The sequence below is a fragment of the Crinia signifera genome, chromosome 3 (genome assembly GCF_055691185.1).
Source record: "Crinia signifera chromosome 3, ASM5569118v1, whole genome shotgun sequence".
In the NCBI taxonomy this organism is placed as follows: domain Eukaryota; kingdom Metazoa; phylum Chordata; class Amphibia; order Anura; family Myobatrachidae; genus Crinia; species Crinia signifera.
The window spans coordinates 287,388,674-287,408,219 of NC_139219.1; the positions used below are offsets into that span (position 1 = coordinate 287,388,674).

General features: G+C 48.8%; 1 long non-coding RNA gene across 1 annotated transcript in view; it reads left to right on the forward strand.

Annotated features, from left to right (window-relative positions):
- Nucleotides 1-11,444: 11,444 nt before the first annotated feature.
- LOC146062754 (uncharacterized) overlaps nucleotides 11,445-19,546 on the forward strand; it is a 60,816-nt gene continuing 52,714 nt past the window's right edge. The window contains exon 1 of the long non-coding RNA XR_014471500.1: nucleotides 11,445-11,826. This is a non-coding gene — a long non-coding RNA (uncharacterized LOC146062754). The remainder of the gene's footprint in view (nucleotides 11,827-19,546) is intronic.

The window sequence follows — 19,546 nt, forward strand, 5'->3', positions numbered from 1 at the left end:
TTTTTCAGAAATGTGGGTTTGTTTTTCTTTAAATGCTGGGCAGCGCTGAGTAGCAAACATTGCCCGGCTGCCCCTCTTCTGTGCGCAGCGTGACCTCAGAGGTCACGCTGCACAGCCCAACATATGTGTCCACCCGCTGGGTCTCCTGCAGACGTTGCCCGGCTGCCCTTTGTGCGCAGCGTGAAATCAGAGGTCACGCTAAGCAACCCGACAGCCGCATCTACCAGCTAGGTCTCCTGCGTGCCTCACCAAGTCTTTCCAGCCAGGAAGAAGCCAGCCCAAGACAACTGGCTAGTGTGACCTACCGGTAAGTATTTCCTCTTCGGTCCCTTTTCTTCAGGTACTTCAACTCACAATGACCTAGACATTATAACACAGTAATTCACACAATAAATAAGTAACAGATATTTTATTATGCAGGAACACTGATTTCTTTCTTTCTATGGGGAATATCGGTTAATTGCATGCAAACAATTCAAGAAAGGAAGGAAACCGAACAATTACACTTAAATACCTCCATTGTATTACATCTCTAGGCAAAACAACAACAAATACAATCAGCAATCAATACTAACGACCTCAATTACCTGAGGTTACTTAATGCATTAAGTATTATCCTAACTGCAGTTTCGGAATAAAAAAGAAAAATCTTTGAATAAGCAATTACTCTGTCTTTTGTATTTCTAGATGGAGTTCCTATTTAAGTCTATACCAGAGTCTCGGAAACTATCCTGACTAGAAAAGAAGTGAGTAGTTTGTTGAGTGGCAATTAGGAGCTTTTAAATGAGCTGACTTTGTCTTGCTACTTTGTTTCTCCGATGCAATGGTTTTATCTCTACCTGGAAGTTTCTACTAAGTTAGGTATCCTTAAGCAATAAACTCCTCTTTTCTGACTGCAGTGGAACTTTAGAAGGAGTGACTACCTGGGAAGAAATGTTTTCCGGAACACCAGAAATGTTGGGCAATTTCCGTTCAATAACAAGTCCTTGCAAAGGCACAGCTATGAAATTATAAATTGGAAGGCTATTAGCCTAATGTCTTGCACAAATAAATTGTAATCCTTCTCTGCAATAAGCTAGTGCACTGTAGTCCTGCTGAGACCCTCCTGCGGTAAATGGTCTCTAATTTTCTCTGTTGCACGGATTAAATTTAGCAGTTTCCTTGTTTAGGGAGCCCGACAGACCTTAGTGTAGAAGAAGCTCTTTATACAGTATGAGCATTTTTCCCTGAGACCTCGCAAGTAGCCCCAAACTGTAAACTTTTTACATTAAATGTTCTCAGCACTGAGTTAGTGAGGCTCAGGCAGTGGCGGAACTACCGTGGGTGCAGGGGGTGCAGCTGCTATGGGGCCCGGCGGGTGGGGGGGCCCGGGCCCCATGGACAGCAAGCAAGCACTCCCCTGCACACCGTGACCGCCAATATACAGAGCCGGCGCTTCCGCTATTAAGCAGGCCCCCTGGGCTTGCCTGTGTGCAGTGTGCTCTATGCTCTATGCTGGGCTGGCCGGGGGAGAACTTGAGAAGCCAGGCGGGGGGGGGGGGGAGGACGACGACGCCGTGCACTTTGACCCGCGAGATGTAGCGTCATCATCCCGCGGGTCTGCAGTAGCGGCTGCTGCTGGCGTCCAGGAGACGTGGTATATTTAAAAGTCACATCTCCCGCTGGACCGCGCTAGCCAATAGACACTCGCGGTCCAGCAGCCACCAGTTGATTGGCTGCTGGACCGCGAGCGCCTATTGGCTAGCGCGGTCCAGGGGGAGATGTGACTTAAATAGCAGCACCGTGCACAGCGGGGAGCCGGGAGCGGGCAGGCCCGGCGACAGGGGGGAGGGGGTTCGCGGAATGCACCGCTGCTGCTGCTAATCTCTGCACTAGTGTGTCCCACCCACCCAGCGTGTGCACTAGTGTGTCCCACCCACCCACCCTGCGTGTGCACTAGTGTGTCCCACCCACCCACCCTGCGTGTGCACTAGTGTGTCCCACCCACCCACCCTGCGTGTGCACTAGTGTGTCCCACCCACCCACCCTGCGTGTGCACTAGTGTGTCCCACCCACCCACCCTGCGTGTGCACTAGTGTGTCCCACCCACCCTGCGTGTGCACTAGTGTGTCCCACCCACCCTGCTGTGCACTAGTGTGTACCACCCAGACTCGCACCCTGCTGTGCACGGGTCTGTCCCACCCAGCCACCCTGCTGTGCACGGGTCTGTCCCACCCAGCAGCCCTGCTGTGCACTAGTGTGTCCCACCCACCCTGCTGTGCACGGGTCTGTCCCACCCACGTACCCTGCTGTGCACGGGACTGTCCCACCCACGCACCCTGCTGTGCACGGGCCTGTCCCACCCAGCCACCCTGCTGTGCACGGGTCTGTCCCACCCAGCCACCCTGCTGTGCATGGGTCTCTCCCACCCACCCACCCTGCTGTGCACTAGTCTCTACCATCCACCCACCCTACTGTGCACTAGTCTCAGCTTTGCACTACTCTCTCCCACCCACCCTGCTTTGCACTACTCTCTCACACCCACCCACCCTGCTGTGCACTACTCTCACACCCACCCTGCTCTGCACTACTCTCTCACACCCACCCTGCTCTGCACTATCTCACCCACCCACCCTGCTCTGCACTATCTCACCCACCCTGTTCTGCACTATCACTCCCACCCTCCCTGCTCTGCACTATCATTTACTCACACCTTCCCTCCCTGCAAGCACATTTCAGTCCCCCTTGGCAACGATCAATTTCAGTCCCCCTTGGCATTAAGCATGAAGCCCCTGGCATCGAGCATGAAGCCCCTGGCATCAAGCATGTAGGTAAGTGGCACTTATGTGTTAAATGTGTAATGGGCATTATGGTTTGTTAAATAGTGTGCAATAGGCATTGCGGTGTGTTAGTATGTGACGGGCATTACGGTGTGTTCTATAGTATGCAATGGGCATCATGTGTGGCCTTATGTGTAATTGGTATTACAAAGTTTGCTAAAATGTGCAATGGGCATTACGGTGTGTGGTATAATGTTGGGCCATGCCCACTTTTCACGGAGCAGGAGCCTCATCTACTACAAATTGGGGGGGCGCGAAACATGCCCTTGCTCCGGGCGCCGTGGCACCTAGCTACACCACTGGCTGCGCTAGGGAGAGACTCAGGAGGGGGGAGTCAGGGACACTGCCTTTGCCTGCTGCCTGGAGTGGACCTGTGGACGCACGTGCAAAAGGGATCTGGAGTCTAGATTTATCATCCGGAGTGAGGACCCCTGAAAAAACATCATCTAATATATCTGGTGAACTGGGCAATATATTTTATTACTGTATTTTTCTGCATATGTGGGTCGCATAATGTGTAATGGCGGGCCGGGCACTGTGGTGGGTCACATAATGTGTAATGGCCACTGCGTTGTGTTGCGTAATGGGCATTACGGTGTGTTGCATAATGTGTAATGGGCGTTGCGGTGTGTCGCATAATGTGTAATGGCCACTGCGTTGTGTTGCGTAATGGGCATTGCGTTGTGTTGTGTAATGGCTGGCACTGAGGTGGGTCGCATAATGTGGGAAGGGGGGCAGGGGGGGGGCCCCATTATAAATTCTGCTATGGGGCCCACAAAGTTCTAGTTACGCCTCTGGGCTCAGGTAACGGTGAGAGGAAGTTCTAGCTGTTTCCCTGACTGATACCCCTTTTAGACATACTACCCGGGATTTTGGCCAGGTTTACCCGGGATTTTCAACCCAGGTCACTCCCAGGATTTTAGTAACAGACCCCCTTCACACTACACCTCAAATCCTGGAAAAACCCGGGTATACCCCTTTCACACATAAGCCAGGCTTATCAAGCATTTCAGTGTTTCATCATTAAAATGGGACACGCCCCAGCAGCAAAAAAAAAAAGCAACATCACATGTTTAAAACTGAAAAACCCGGGTAAACCCATTCAGACATAAGCCGGGTATTGTACCCGGGAGTTAAATACCGGGAAAAACCCTGGTCAATTGCAGGTGCTCAGTATCCGGGAGTGAAATCCCGGGTATACCCTTTCAGACATACACTAGTCCCGGGTTTGGGCGCGTTCATGTGAAAAAACCCAGGATTTTCGCGTATGTCTGAAAGGGGTATGAGTATCCTCATTGAGGATTATAAGTGTCCGTATCCACGACAGAGGGTAGACTGTTACACTGTATTTCTTCCTGAGATAATTATAGTCCTCACTGCGCTGATATGTATATATGATTCTGACGTGCTGGACTACTGTTTACTTCTGCTGTCCACTTTAGTAGCTATAATCCTGCTAACTATACTGCGTTAAATGTATTACTAGAAGCAGGGGCGGATTGGCCATTATATTTACCGGGAACTTTCCCGGGAGGCCGCTGCAACTGAGGCCGAATTAGGCAGCAGCCAGCAGGGGCTGCACAGAGCACAAATTTACAGCTGAGCGCAGAGCTGAGCCAGTACTACAGGCAGGCGGCCGGCAGCTCACCTCAGGCTCAGCCGCTGAGCAGTAGCGCGGCATCAGTGGAAGCAGGCTCAGAACTGTGATGAAGTCCCCGTGTGGCCCCCCGCTCCGAGTCTGCAGTGCAGTCAGACTTAGTGGCCCCGCCTCCTCCCGCCGCTGTTCTCCTATGAGAGTCTGAGCCAGCAGGCAGCGGCACTAGTCACAGTCAGTGTGTGACAGATGTCCATTGCCCCGCCTCCTTGAGGATCCTCTGCGCCGTTCAGCCATCACCATGCCCATGGTGTCAATGCGATTAATAAAATAAAAATATGAGTCCAGTCACGCCGGGTCCCCGATAAGCGGCCGCCGATGCCGCACCTAGTGCACTAATACTGTCTGTGGTTTTGCCTCCTCCCGCTGTTCTCCGGGACTCAGAGAACAGTAGGCAGTAGGAGGCGAGTAGCAGGGCACTGGGTGCGGCGTCGGCGGACGCTGATCGGGGTCCCAGGTCTGGACTCATATTTTTATTTTATAATCAAGCATGAATGATTAAAGTTTATATTTTAAACAAAAAAGGAACGCAGTCTGGAGGTGGGGCAGTATACATTAGCCTCAGAGAGAGGACAGAGGGCGGGAGGAGGCGGGGCCGCTTAACAGCAGGCCAGGCACTAGGCAGGCACTGTTCGCCGGGCCTGGGAGTGGGAGGAGGCGGGGAAGCAGAGGCTATCTCCTCAGTGGAGTGGAAAGGTCAGGTGACCCTGACAGACAGACAGACAGGTACTCTGCCTCTGTCTGTGTTGTCTATGTGAAATGTGCGTCACCACGCCCATTACTAGAAGTGCAACCTGTGCTGGGGCAGGGCGGGAGGAAGCTTCCAACTGTCTGTGACTGTAAAATAAAGGAGACAGAGCAGACAGAAGAAGACTGCACTAGCACTACTACCTGCCAGCAGCAACTCATTGGTAAGCACTGTCTGGGCTGCAGTGTGTGTTTTTTAATTTTACGTTTACCCTGTATCAAGTGCCAAGAAGAATTGTATTGATAATATAGTATACACATACAACATGACCCATCCATAGTATATGACCCAGGGGCGGTTCAGTGTGTGGGGGCCCTTGACAACAAATTTGTGCCCCCACAGACACCAAAACCTCCCTCCCCCCCCCCCCCCCCCCCGGGTACCTGGGCGGGCTGCGTGTCCCTGCAGCCGGGGACTGGGGTCCCTGGAACTAATAGGGGTATTGGCTACTAGTTCCCATCCGTGGCAGGGACCCGGCGCTGACTGACAGCCTGCTGCAGTGACTGTCTGCGCTGCTGGACCCCGCACGAGCACGGGGTGTCAGGAGCCCAACACTGGCAGTGCCCCTGTCGTGCCATGCTTAATTCACCTGTGGTATGACCCTTGATCAATAGTAAATCTATGTGAGCGTTTTCTGGTTACAGGGGGTGTGGGACATTGGGGTGTATTCAATGCCGTTGGCGAGCGGCGACAGCGAGCAGAGCTTCCTGCTCGCTGTCACCACTCACCCTGTCAGTATTCAACACAGCCACCTCATACGCCAATTCCCCCTCGCTCCGTTTTTTGAGCGAGGGAGAATTGGCGTATGCGGCTCCAGAACCAGCGAGACTCGTGGCTAAAAACTGCGAGTTTTCTGCATTAGCCGCGGGTCTCGCTGTTTGGGGGAATCCTCGCCGTCCTGTGACGGCGAGAATTCCCCCAGAACGTTGAATAGGGCGAGCGGCTGGCGACGGTGTTAAACAGCGAGGATTGCTGCTTTTCTGCAATCCTCGCTGTTTAACACCCTTGCCAACCGCATTGAATACACCCCATTGAGAGTCTCTCCTGGGGTTCTTGCATGTAAAAATATTTAGTTGACTCCTGGTCCCCTAGAAAGCATCAGGCTTTTTCTCAGTGTCAAAATGGAGTGTGGCACTTTAAATGCTGCAGCATCTAACTATACTAAGTGGTGAATCCGATTCCCAGACATTGGGGGGACATGGGCTAGCGCATGGGGATGCCCAGCTTTTCCTGGGCGTGCCCACAAAAATGGTGGGTGCACCCAGAAAAAGTTTTCTGGGCATCCACATGCGAATGCAGGTGTACCAAAGCCTTCACTGAGTGGGCAGCTGGCGTTGCCGGACGTCAGCGCCCACCCCATTCTTGGCCATAGCGAATTAAACTGAATCAGGCCCAAAGTGTGGCCATATCATCGTACACGGGTTCGGGTGAAATTGTTTGTGAGATCTTAAAAAAAATTCTTTAATTATTCCCAGTAGAGTGAGCTTTTGATATTTAATATCTTTGTTAAAGTGTAAAGCTGCCCTTACGCTAGATGACCTGCATACGACATGATCGTATGCAGGTCGTAAGAGTGATCGAACATACAACCGTATGTGCTTAATCTGCTTTCGACCACAAGCAAACTTGACAGAACATACGTACAGTATGTATGATCTAAGGAGCGACCTCTCCAGCCGCGGAACCACGCATCGTACTGAGTGATATATCTCAAGTTGTGCACACAATCAATTACACGACCCATTGAAATCGTGCATTCGTACACAATATTGCTCTAGTGTATGGCCATGCCATGTGTAATATACTGCATGAAGGTATAATGGACAATTGGAGGAGTTAATTATCATAATTCATGGTTTGTTTGACTAGGCACATACATTGCCCAATCCGAGTTATTTGACTTTAAATCATGTGTGTATTCCTTGCAGGCCAGGCTGTTTGCTCCTTGTGTGATTCACAGCAGTGTGGGTGGGTGCGGGTTGTTAGGTCTACATCAACTAGGTCGACAAACATTGGCTCGACACCACTAAGTCGACATGGGTCTAGGTCGACAGGACATTAGGTCGACACAAGCATAAGGTCGACATTGGCAACGTCGACAGTCAAACGGTCGACATGGGGTTTTCCACAGTTTTTTGGACCGCATGTCGACACAGTCGACATGGACACATGTTTGCTTGCGATGCTCCGGGCACAGTGCCTCACTATGCTCACCACACTATTTTATTGGCCTACCATGCCCTAGTGGATGGTAAGGCATTAAATACCGCATGTCGGCTAAAAAAACCAGTGAAAAACCCCATGTCAACCTTGCCCATGTCGCCCTAAATCCATGTCGACCTTGTTGCCTTTCGACCTAGTGGTGTCGACCCAATGCTTGTCGACCTATTTGTTGTAGTCCTAATGACCGTATCCCGTGTGGGTGGAGGGGTAGAAGGCTTGCACTGCTCATATTTAGTGGGCCAGATGTATCAAACTTCAAAATTGATAAAATGGAGAGTGATAAACAACCAGCCAATCAGCTACTACCTGACATTTTTCAAACCCAGCCTGTAACATGACAGGTTGGAGCTGATTGGCTGACTGTTTATTGTCACTTTATTCCAATATGTATGTGATTTCATTATCGATTGTATACATGTCTTGATGTACATGCTTCAATAAAAAGCACTAGACAAAGTACTTACTAGTGTTCCAGGACCATGCCCATGTCTTATCAATGATTATACAACAATTATTTTATGCTGAGTTGTCTTTTGCATTGTTACTGTAGGGTGCTTACTTAATGACACACACACACATAGCATGTAGTTTTGTTACAAATTAGGGGGTAAGTTTTAGGGCCTGTATGTTTCTCTAGTGTGCATGGATAGATAGTGGTAGTGCACCTTTGATGGAGGACTGCTATGTTCATTCCATCCAGCCGGTACTGAGATACTGTACCATGACATATCCATGTGAGTGAATAATCTGTGACATTTTACAGTGTCACCAACAAACACAAGTTAATATTAATCAATCTGATATTCAGACACTATAGATGCTTTAGTTTTGCCTGTCAAAGTATAATAATGTGGTAATCCCGCCTACTGTTATGTTGGCCCCGCCCATTATTGATTTGTTGCCGCCCACATGAGGCCACTTCCAGAAATATTCCAGGGCCACTTTTAGTCCCCAATCCGCCCCTGACTAGAAGGTATTCCTGTAGTAATAAACTCGGGAGGCTGGCAGAGGGCTGGACTTTTGGGGCGGTCTCTAGCCTAGTGGGTATGGTTGTGTCACTCACCACTCGCTTATGTTAGTGCTGACAGGCCTCTCCTGCGTCTCCGCCTCCACTGCCGCCCATGATGACGCGGTCGGCGGGCCTCCCCGCCGGGATCAACTCTCTGACTGCCTCGGCTGACGTCTGTGCTGACAGGCCTCTCCTGCGTCTCCGCCTCCACTGCCGCCCACGATGACACGGTCTGCGGGCCTCCCCGCCGGGATCAACTATCTGGCTGCTGCGGCTGACGTCTCCTTCCAGCGCCGCCGATCGCTCACCCTGCCGGGGGTGGCACACTCCCGGACAACACCTCCGGTAAGTCTTCTTGTCACTTTCAGCCACGCTGTCCGTTGCGACTATGCTGCGTAGCTCTGCACGGGATCGTCACCTCAGGGAAAACTGCGCCCCAGCCCTTAACGGCTGACTCCTTTATAGGCTTCTGCTCGCGCTCCCCATTACCCGCTCTCAGCGCGAGCAGCATAACTTTATTGGTAGATGCAGGGTTAATTAACACCGATCCGATGGCCCCTCCAAACGGGTCACTTGAAGTAATCCTGCACTGCTATCCCCTGAGTGGCTCAGTCCAACTCCCTCCGATGGGGAAGTCTGCCAATCATTGTGCCCTTAAAAAGTCTTATGTGCCTCCTATGGAGGCATTTCCGTGTTACTTGTGTTCCCTATGGGAACTGACCACATATAAAACCATCAGTAGCCTCCATGAGGCATAAACAGTATAATATAATATGTACATAAATACTAGATATATACAAGTATTCATCTTTCCATTTATTTTTTGGGGGGGGGGGAGTTTACCCCATTCTTGTGACCCTTTCACACTAGGTAACAGCCATCCGCACGTGCCCGCCTGATCGCCATGCCGGGTCTCCAGCCAGCAGCTAGACACGTGCCAGCAAGCACACAGAGAGGTTGGTAGGCGGGAGGAGGGAGAGAGGAGACAGATATAGAGAGAGGTTGGTAGGCGGGAGACAGATATAGAGAGAGGACTGAGAGGGGAGAGAGAGATAGAAGGACCGTGGAGGAGAGAAAGAGTATATAAGGACTGAGGGACAGGGGGTAGAGCTAAGGAGAAAGATGCAGTGCAGCTAAAGAGCCCTGCTGCTACCTGCTTTTTCACCAATAAATCAATCCCGGGATTCCCGGGATTGAGCATTTTTCAATCCCAAATCCCAGGATTGAAAAAATGGCCCAGGATTGGCATCCCTACCTACAAGGCTGTTAAATATGATTAAACTCTACCTTGTACATACTCTATTGGCCGCTAGATGGCGCCTTAATTTAATGTTTAAGAATCTGCTGTCTGTGGCTACTTGCATTGACTAATGGGTGACATTTAATAGGATGAGGGATTCAGAAAGTGAGAGATTTGGTAAGAAATCTCCAGTTTTTTAAAGCGGCAATCATTTACACTTCAAACTGTTTTTGTTTTTTTTTGCAGTGTAAATAATTGCGGCTTTAAAAAAACCCTGAAGATTTTTTACCAAATCTCTCACTTTCTGAAGCTCTCATCCTATTAAATTTACCCCAATATGTGAAAAGCTAATTAACCAGTTCATATTAAAGAAGTCTATTGAAGGCATATTAAAGGAGTCTATTGTCAGAATCAGATTTAATGATTACCTGACACCTCCTATATAATATATAGAAATAGACAATGACACCGGAGTTACAGTACCATTCTCTGTGACATACCAGTATTAGATGTGAACATTACAGTAGTTTGTGGGTGAAAGGAGGAAAATCATCCTGTACTGGATCAAAAATAATCAATAATCTCACAAAACACAATTTAAATTGTACCAACTGTGGGCCGGATTCTCTAAAGGCCCCCATACATTAGTCCGACTTGTCCTAGGGACAAGTCGGACCTGATTTCCCCTGCAGCTCCCCGGGAGGGGGAAGCACGATCAGGCACTTGATGTGCCAAGGTTTGCATATGATAAATCGCATGGATTTATCATATGCAGTCCCAGGGGAGCTGCAGGAGGAGGGAGTCGTGCGGGGGACGGCAGCGGGATGCCGGCTAATTGAGAGCCGAGCAGGGAGAGGCTACATAGGGACCCGGGCAGGAGAAAGCTGTGTTGCGGTGGGGTGACAGTGGGAGGCGAGCAGGGAGAAGTTGAGAACTTGATGACATAACGCTGGCTGCCGGGCAGCGCCACAGCGGCGGGAGCCGGGAGGAACAGATAACTTGGGGCAAAAACCACCCATAGAGATGACTAGCAAGCCATTGATTGGCTGAGAGAGGTCTCAGCCAATCAATGGCTTGCTAGTCATCTCTATGGGCGTTTTTTTTTTAAGTTATCTGTTTCTCCCGGCTCCCGCCGCTGCGGCGCTGCCCGGCAGCCAGCGTCATGTCATCAAGTTCTCCCTGCTCACCTCCCGCTGTCACCCCACCGCAACACAGCTTCCTCCAGCCCGGCGCCATATGCAGCCTCCCCCTGCTTGGCTCTCTATAGCCGGCATCCCCCACCCGCTGCTGTCCCCCTGCACGGCTCCCTGGCTGGGCTGCACATAAGATTTGGCAAATCTTATGTGCAGCCCGTCCGACCTCCCGACCCCGATCCGATGCGCACAGGACCGCGCATCGGATCGGATGTCTACAAGTGCGATTTGGGCCGATTTCACTTCCCGATTCATCCGAATCGGGTGAAATCGTTCCCATATCGCATAGTGTATGGGGGCCTTAAGCTTCAAAAGTGATAAAATGGAGAGTGATAAACAGCCAGCCAATCAGCTCCTACCTGTGTTTGAAAAATGTCAGACAGGAGCTGATTGGCTGGCTGTTTATCATTCTCCATTTTATCACTTTTGAAGCTTAGAGAATCTGGCCCTGTATCTGAAAGGTACCTAGAATGCAACTCATTGGGTATGCAGTCTCTGGATCGACAGTTACTAGGTTGACATCTAATAATTGTTGACATATGTGGCATCCTACAATATGATTGTATATACGTGTAAAAAAATGAAGAAACCTTTTATAAATGTACTAAAGATGTGTCTTCCTCGCAGAGGGGAAAATATTGCATTATTTATGTGATGTTTGGGAAGGACTTTATTGGATTGTCAGCAAGTGGCGATTATTGTGTTAAAGTGTCCCCATAGACTTGTCACAGTATACAGATGTCTCGCTGATGGCTGACGGTTGTCAAGTGGGAGATTATAAGAATAATAAAGTTGGCTGGAGTGTGGCTGGCACCAGGACAGCCGTTATTACCTGGCAGTTCCCCTCAGAGACTGGTAGTCAGCAGAGCTACGCAGCAGGCAGGGCGGATAGTGGTGCTGTGGAAGGCCGGGACACTGACAGCATCCAATATGGGGAGTGGTGAGTGTTGAACCCTGCCCCGGCAAGCCCACCACTGCCTTATATGTTTAGTGACGCCCAGGATTACCTACACCTTGAGAACAGCCAGTAGAAGGGGACTAATGGCGGGATGTATCAACATACATCCGCGCCCTTCGCACGGCAGCCGCCGCGATGCTACCGCATATGTACTAACATATGCGGCCAGCATCGGGCTGCGGTAACGGAGACCCCCGCGATACCTGTGATGTGGGCTGCGGGGGTCTCCGTCACCTCCCGGCGGCTGCCAGCGTCCCCCTGCGTCTCCTCCTCCCCCCTGAAGCCGGATGTCCTCCCGGCTGTCACACCAGGGGGAGGAGGAGGTTAAAGGAGGACGGGAGGGGGGGCGGCGCGCGGACGGCGTACGTCGGGCGGCGAAAGAAGCCCATAGGCTTCTATAGGGTATCGCCACCCTCTGGGTGACGATACCCTGGCCTGCGAAAACGGGGCGAACCGGTGATAGTACATAGGAAAATGCGGTAAAACGGGGGTTTTACCGCATTTTCCCTTTAGTACATCCCGCCATAAACCCGGCTGGCTTACCTGGCCTGGGGACGTCCCTACAGAATCGTCATTCTGCCATTAAATAAATAAAGAGCACACAGTAACAAGCTAAATCCGGTGAAAACACCAGGGGACGCTCCAAACTAGTGCTAGTTATACTTCAGGAGACTTTCAGAGATAGAGTAAGGCTTGACACATTTAGCAAGAGGAGAGCTGCTATCGGTCCTATCTGAGTGGCAGGCAGTTAAAGGACAGTTGCAGCAGCCATTTTGGTGACACGGAGAGGAATAAATCTGCATCATCACACCTTTAGTGTTACCTGAAGCGTTATTAATATATTGCTCTGGATGACCACAGAGAGTGCAGCATATCAGAGTATCCGACTAGCCTAATTTGCAGAGAGCCATGGATGCCTGTATAGACGTATAAAATATCTACTTAAGCCGCGCTGCATATGGAAATGTGTTAAATACTTATTAATTTCGAGGTCAGTAATCTCTACATCAACAGTATCTGCAGCATGGATATAATGTTATCTCTTCATTCCAAAGGAAAGTTTATTATTACAGGCTGTGCTGTATTAATCTTTAAGGAAGGAAAGAACTGAGATAAACTGTGACTCACCTGTAGTTGTATCCCGGATTGTTGAAAGGGGACTGTAACGTTGAGGACAGTGGCCACCGGGAGGGACTCTGTGTAAAACAAAAGCGCTTTTGAGTTGTTTAGGAAAGGTAACAAATTATTGCGCAATAATATAATAGTAATTATTTAAAGGAGCAATTATAAGCAAAGTGCAACTGTGTTAAAGTAGATTCAGGAATTCAGTTCTAGATAGCTAACGTGAATTATATGCATGTTCATACTTTTGTCTTTATTATGGTATGTACGGTAAGTTAATGTATTGTTAATGTGCTAAGAAGACTGGAACCGGAGCGGAGCCCGGAGGAGTGAATTCATGTTCCAGTAAAAATAAATCGGTTGTGTTCTTGTGAAAGTGCTCATTTGTTTACTCTGTTACCTTATGAAACAGTACCAAATTGTAATTTGAGTGTTGTAATAAAATAATAAATTCTACACCTACCTAGAACGCTCAATAAAATTGAAGATAATACTTACCAACCCGAGGTAAGGTCACACATACTCTAGGTTAGCATTGACAGACGGTCCACACAAGCTTATGGTTAACGTGGGCATGGTCGACATGAATAATGTTGACATGAGTTTTTAGCTTATTTTGTTATTATTTTTTAAAGGTGGTTTTTCATAATTTACGTGGGCAGAGTTAGAATACTGTATAATAGAGTGCCGAAGCATGGCAAGTTTAGCGAGCCATGCGAGGGGAGGTGACACACTTATACTGTGTCCATGTTGACATAGGTTGACATAGAAACAAAAAATCCTTAAAAAAACTCATGTCAACCTTATTCAGGTTGACCATGTCCATGTCAGCCTTAAGCATGTGTCAACCATAGGCGCTGATTCCGTGGGTTCTTCCGCGTATTACTCTGCAGGTGCAGGCTGGCTCTACTTAGTTCACCATGACCTACAACATGCTGCCCATGGCAGGAGCCGTTCACTTACCAGGACAGGGGGGGCAGGCTGATTCTCTCCAGTGGCAGCTGGTAGGTCAGTCTGGCTCCAGTGGAGGCTGGGAGGACAGTCTGGCTCTGGTAGCGGCAGGGGAGGACAGCACGGCTCTGGCAGGGGAGGACAGCCTGGCTCTAATAGCAGCAAGCAGCAGATCTGGGCTCTGGGAAAAGGAGCAGGAAGGAGACAGAGCCAGGCACGCCACTCTGGGCAGCAGGACTTCACGCGTGTCGAGCACTGCAAAGGACAATGGGAGGAGGAGGAGCAGTTGCATTTGGGCATCTTTATCACGGGCTTCCCAGTCACCCTCCTGGGGTTAGCGCACGCGGCCCGGCCAGGGGAGTCAGCGGTCGGCCCGGTTCAGGGGGGAAAGCGGCCAAATCCGGACCGGCCCACCGGGAAATGGCCAGGTTTCCCGGCTGCCCAATCCGCCCCTGCTGTACAGTAGTAGAGCTGTAACGTGCAGGAATTCCCCTGTAAGCAAGCACTTTGGGCCTTATTCTGGTTCACTCCTTCTGGCAAATCCTTCTTAGATGGACAAAACCATGTGCACTGCAGGTGGGGCAGATGTAACTTGTGCAGAGAGAGTTAGATTTATGTGGGGATTTACTTCAAAGGGAGATCTATATTGCAGTGTAAAAATAAAGCAGTCAGTATTTTCCCTGCACAGTAACAAAATAACTCACTCAAATCTAACTCTCTCTGCACATTTTACTTCTGCCCCCTGCAGTGCACATGGTTTTGTCCAGCTAAGAAGGAATTTGCCAGGAGTGAACCAGAATAAGGCCCTTTATTATGATATCTTGATTTACCTTCAGTTCGATCTGTCAAAATGCTATATAGTTATGCTTGTTCCTAGTCTGGAATGCATTTCCAACGTTACAGTTTGGGCTGGAGATAACCTGCAGGACAATGTGAGTTTTGGCTCCTACCATTTGGCATAATGTAATTTTGGCTCTTACTGTGCGGCAAAATGTGTTTTTTTTTTTTGCCTCTACTCTGTGGCGTAATGTGATTTTTGGCTCCTACTGTGCTGCATAATATAAATTGGTATAATTTTGTGGCCACGCCCCTAGGGTATGTCGACCATTCTTAGGTGTCAACCTAGTCACTGTCAACTGTTAGTGGTCGACCTATTGACTGCAGTTCTAGACATTGTCTATTATCTATACCAGTGGCCTCCAACCTTTTTTGGGGCGCGAGCTACTCGCGGAAAAATAAACCACCCGAAGAGCTACTAAAATAAAAAAATCTGTGTAATAACCAAATAATGCCCTTTACACATTATGCCACACACTGTAATGCCCCTGACACATTATGCCACACACTGCAAGTCCAATATGCCGCATACATACCGCCCAACACTGGAGGCAGAGGAGAAGGGACAACCAAAATTAGGGGACATTACCTACTATCGTGGAACTCCTCATACCTTTAGTATGGAAAATTGCAGAATGACAGCAATTATACCTTTTCCTAATAAATAGTAAAACCAGGCCAGAACTGAATGTAAACTTAACAGAGCACCTTTGACATTATCATTAAAACAATTTTCGTATTGTGAATAATTGTTACCTACACACCAAACAAGAGTTTAAAACTGCCATGCCATACCATTAGTATCCCATGGGCAAAAACACAGACACATTGACCTGTACGGGGAACAGTGGCGTAAGTTCGTTCCAGTTGCCCGGGGGCAAGATATATATTGGTGCCCCCCCACATACAACCCTATATAACCTTATATAAATTATATATTTCTGTTCAGATAGATAGATAGATAGAGAACACATATATATTTCAGAACTCTGCCACAAAGTTGGCTTTTAAATAACTGATTTAAATTGCCAGGGGGAGGAGAGGTGCCCCCTTGGGAGCAGGAGCCCGGCGGCAGATGACTCCATTGCCTCCCAGAGTTCTGCCTCTGACGGGGAAAGAAAATGCACATAAGGGAAAAAAACACACACAAATAGCTCACACAGCAATTAAGTAAATAAAAATACACTTGCCACGGTACTTGTTTCCTAGAACGGCGCCCACTATTTTGATCTTAGGCATCACAAGAAAAAAAATCACGTCGGTCGCATCGCATGCGGCCAAAAAATCGCATGCGATGCGACCGACGCGATTACCGCGATTTTACATAGGGAACAATGTTAAATGGCCCAATTGACCCGATTTCACATAGGGAACAATGTTAAATGGCCCACAGACCCCAAATACCCACCCTGAAGTGTGAAATGGCCCCCCCAATTGTTAACGCCACCCCACGATCAACGTCAACTTGAGGGTGGCTATTTGGGGTCTGTGGGCCATTTAACATTGTTCCCTATGTAAAATCGGTAATCGCGTTGGTCGCATCGCATGCGATTTTTTGGCCGCATGCGATGCGACCGACGCGATTTACATTTTACCATGCATTTCTATGTAAAATCGCGGCCATCGCATCGGTCGCATGCCATTATAATGCCCGCGATGGGCGCCATTCTAGGAAACAAGTACCCTGGCCTCTATCTGTGAATCAGTAGACGTGATGGTTAATTTCCCTCTTCCTGGCTCAGTGAAGGGAGTTTATGCAGCCAGAATTTGTGAACATTAGGAGCAGTGATCAGCACTGGGCGAGCAAGTGGGCAGGGAAGTTGTGTGCCTCACCAATGTCCTGGGTCTGTGGTCACCGCCGCTGCTGCTGCTTTCCTTCTCAAGGGGGCGGAGAGGAGGGAAGTTTTGTGCCTCACCAATGTCCGGGGCTGCCGCCGCTTCTTCCCTTCTCAGCGTCTCTCCTTCCGAGCGTCTCTCCTTCCCCTCACTTCCTTGTGCCTGGGCTGTCCGACAATCAAAGCTCGCGGGCCGGCTCCTGATTGGATGCCGGCCCGCGTGCTCTGATTGGCGTACGGCACAGTGAGGGGTAGGAGAGACACGCAATGCGCTCTCCTCCCCTCAGGGAACGCAATGCGCTCTCCTCCCCTCAGGGAAAAGGGAAGCTGCTGTGGTGGATAATAAAGCGGCGGCAGAGTGGTTGAGCCACCCGGATCGCTGCTGCGAGCTACCGGTAGCTCGCGAGCGATGGGTTGGCGACCACTGATCTATATCGTAACCACCTCACAGGCGCTAACAGGAATAGAATACAGTGTGCTCAAAGAAAACCCATAAATTAGCGGTGGCTAATCAAGAAAGTAATTCCTTTTAGGGCACTTTTTAGGTCCCTCTTAAGAATGATCAGTTAAATGTAATGATTGTAACATTAAAACGCATGCTTTATTTCAAGTAAATGTAAGAGGGTGTCATAGACTGCGGGCGGTATTTACTAAGCATTAAAGAGAGATAAAGTGGATGGAGATAAAGTACCAGCCAATGAGCCAGGGTTGCCTACCGTCCCGGAATGGCCGTCAGGCTCACAAAAATTGGTCCCTCTCCTGCCCCCCCCCCCCCCGGAAAAGTCTGTAACCCTATCTGATGCCCCTATATGATACGCCCCCCCCCCCCCCAAAAAAAAAATTCTCTCCTGTGGCAGCATTAATTTCCCGTGATTCGTGCTTTTTCAGGGGAAGGGGACAGGGTTAAAGATGCAAATCATGTAATTTACCCCCGCCCCCTCCTAGAAGACACACAAATTGCGGGATTTGCAGTACTGGGGGGCAGTGCTTGATGATATCTACAATCAGGCTCACCCCCCACCCCCCCAACATGCTGCTGACAGTCTCCTCTATGGGCTTCTGCCAGAGAGGAGACTTTAAAAGTAGGCAACTCTGCAATGAGCTCATAACTCCCATGTTACAGATTGTGTTTGAAAAATTACAGTCAGCATAGGCGTGCGCACATAGAGTGTTAGGGGTGCACAGGCACCCCCTTATGCTGTGCCCGCCCTTATAAACACCTCCTTGCCGCTAGCAACCAGCAATACCTTTTACCAAAGACTTTTGCTTTTTAGAACTGTATTCTATTAAAAAAAGAGCCCATCATTCAATTATGTGTGTTTTGCATTGTAAATTGTACTAGACCGTTGTCATATCACTATATACCTGCGTAATCCATACTGTATGTGATTTTGACTTTATTTGCATGAACTGTTACAGAGAGTAATAAGAAGATTAAAAACTGTCTGAAATAGGCAGAAGATTATGTTGTGGCTGAGAGACTTTTATATTGTAGTGAGTGCCAATAGATGATGGTAGACACGCCTGATTGGTGGTGTTAGACGCACCCAATGGGTGTTGTTAGACATGCACAATAGGTGGTGCACCCCTTAATATATGTGCAGCGCACGCCTATGACAGTCAGGATCTGGTTAGTACTTTATCTTAGGGATGTGTGCTGGCCATGTTTTCAGGTTTTGGTTTTGCATCAGGATCTCCCTTCGTGTTTTGGAACTGGATTGGGTTTGGCAAAACCACCCTTGTGGGTTTTGGATCTGGATTTATTTTTTAAAAATGTCTAAAATAACAGAATTTGGGCCTGTTTTTGCTCCTAAAGTATTATTGACCTCAATAACATTAGTTTCCACTCATTTCTAGTCCATTTTGATCACTTCACAGCTCTCAAAATTGTTTTAATTTAGTTAGACCAAAATGTTGTACCGAGGTAGATGGATGACTATGCTAAGCGACAATGTTAGGGGTGAACTCATGGTTAAACCAGAAATGTGCCTCTGAGGCCGAGAAGTTGTAGCCACAAAGCACCTAGAGTCTGACCTGGACTCTGTTAATCCCTCCAGAGGTTATAGGCACCTGCAGAGCTAAGATTTCACCTACTGTATAATAGCCACGTTCGAAAGAGTAAATTCAGGGCCGGATTAACAATGGGCCTGATGGAGCTGTAGCTCCAGGTTCACTCTCCAAATAGGCCCATCACTGAAGCTCGAGGTTGATCCCATTCAAACCCAAATCGCTGGGCCTTCAATCAGGGCCGGTGCTAGGGTGTTTAGCGCCCTCCTGCGAACTATAAATTTGCGCCCTCACTCTCATAACTTCAGCGCATGTAACAAAACTAAAAGGCTTACTCTCACAAGAAGCATTGTCACACAAAGGTACCCACGTTTCATATTACACTGCAGATCTTAATCACAATACACCACATAGTAGTCTACCTTTTTCAAATACGGACTGCTTTATATTTACACTGACATATAGATCTCACTTTGAAGTAAAATCCCACCCAAATCTAACTCTCTCTGCACAAGTAACATCTGCCCCACCTGCAGTGCACATAGTTTTGTCCATCTAAGAAGGAATTTGCCAGAAGGAGTGAACCAGAATAAGGCCCTAAATCCCTATCACCCAATACCCTGAACTACATCACTACACTACATCTCCCAATACTCTGCACGACATCACTACACTACCCTCTACACCAGGCATGTCCAACCTGTGGCCCTCCAGCTGTTGTGAAACTACACATCCCAAAATGCCTTGCCACAGTTTTGATATTAGGGCATGCAAAAACTATGGCAAGGCATGCTGGGATGTGTAGTTTCACAACAGCTGGAGGGCCGCAGGTTGGACATGCCTGCTCTAAACTATATAAATCGCTACATTCCCTATTTATGCTGCACTACATCACTATACTACATCTCCTTAAATGCTACAATACACAACATTAACATTACAGCTTATGC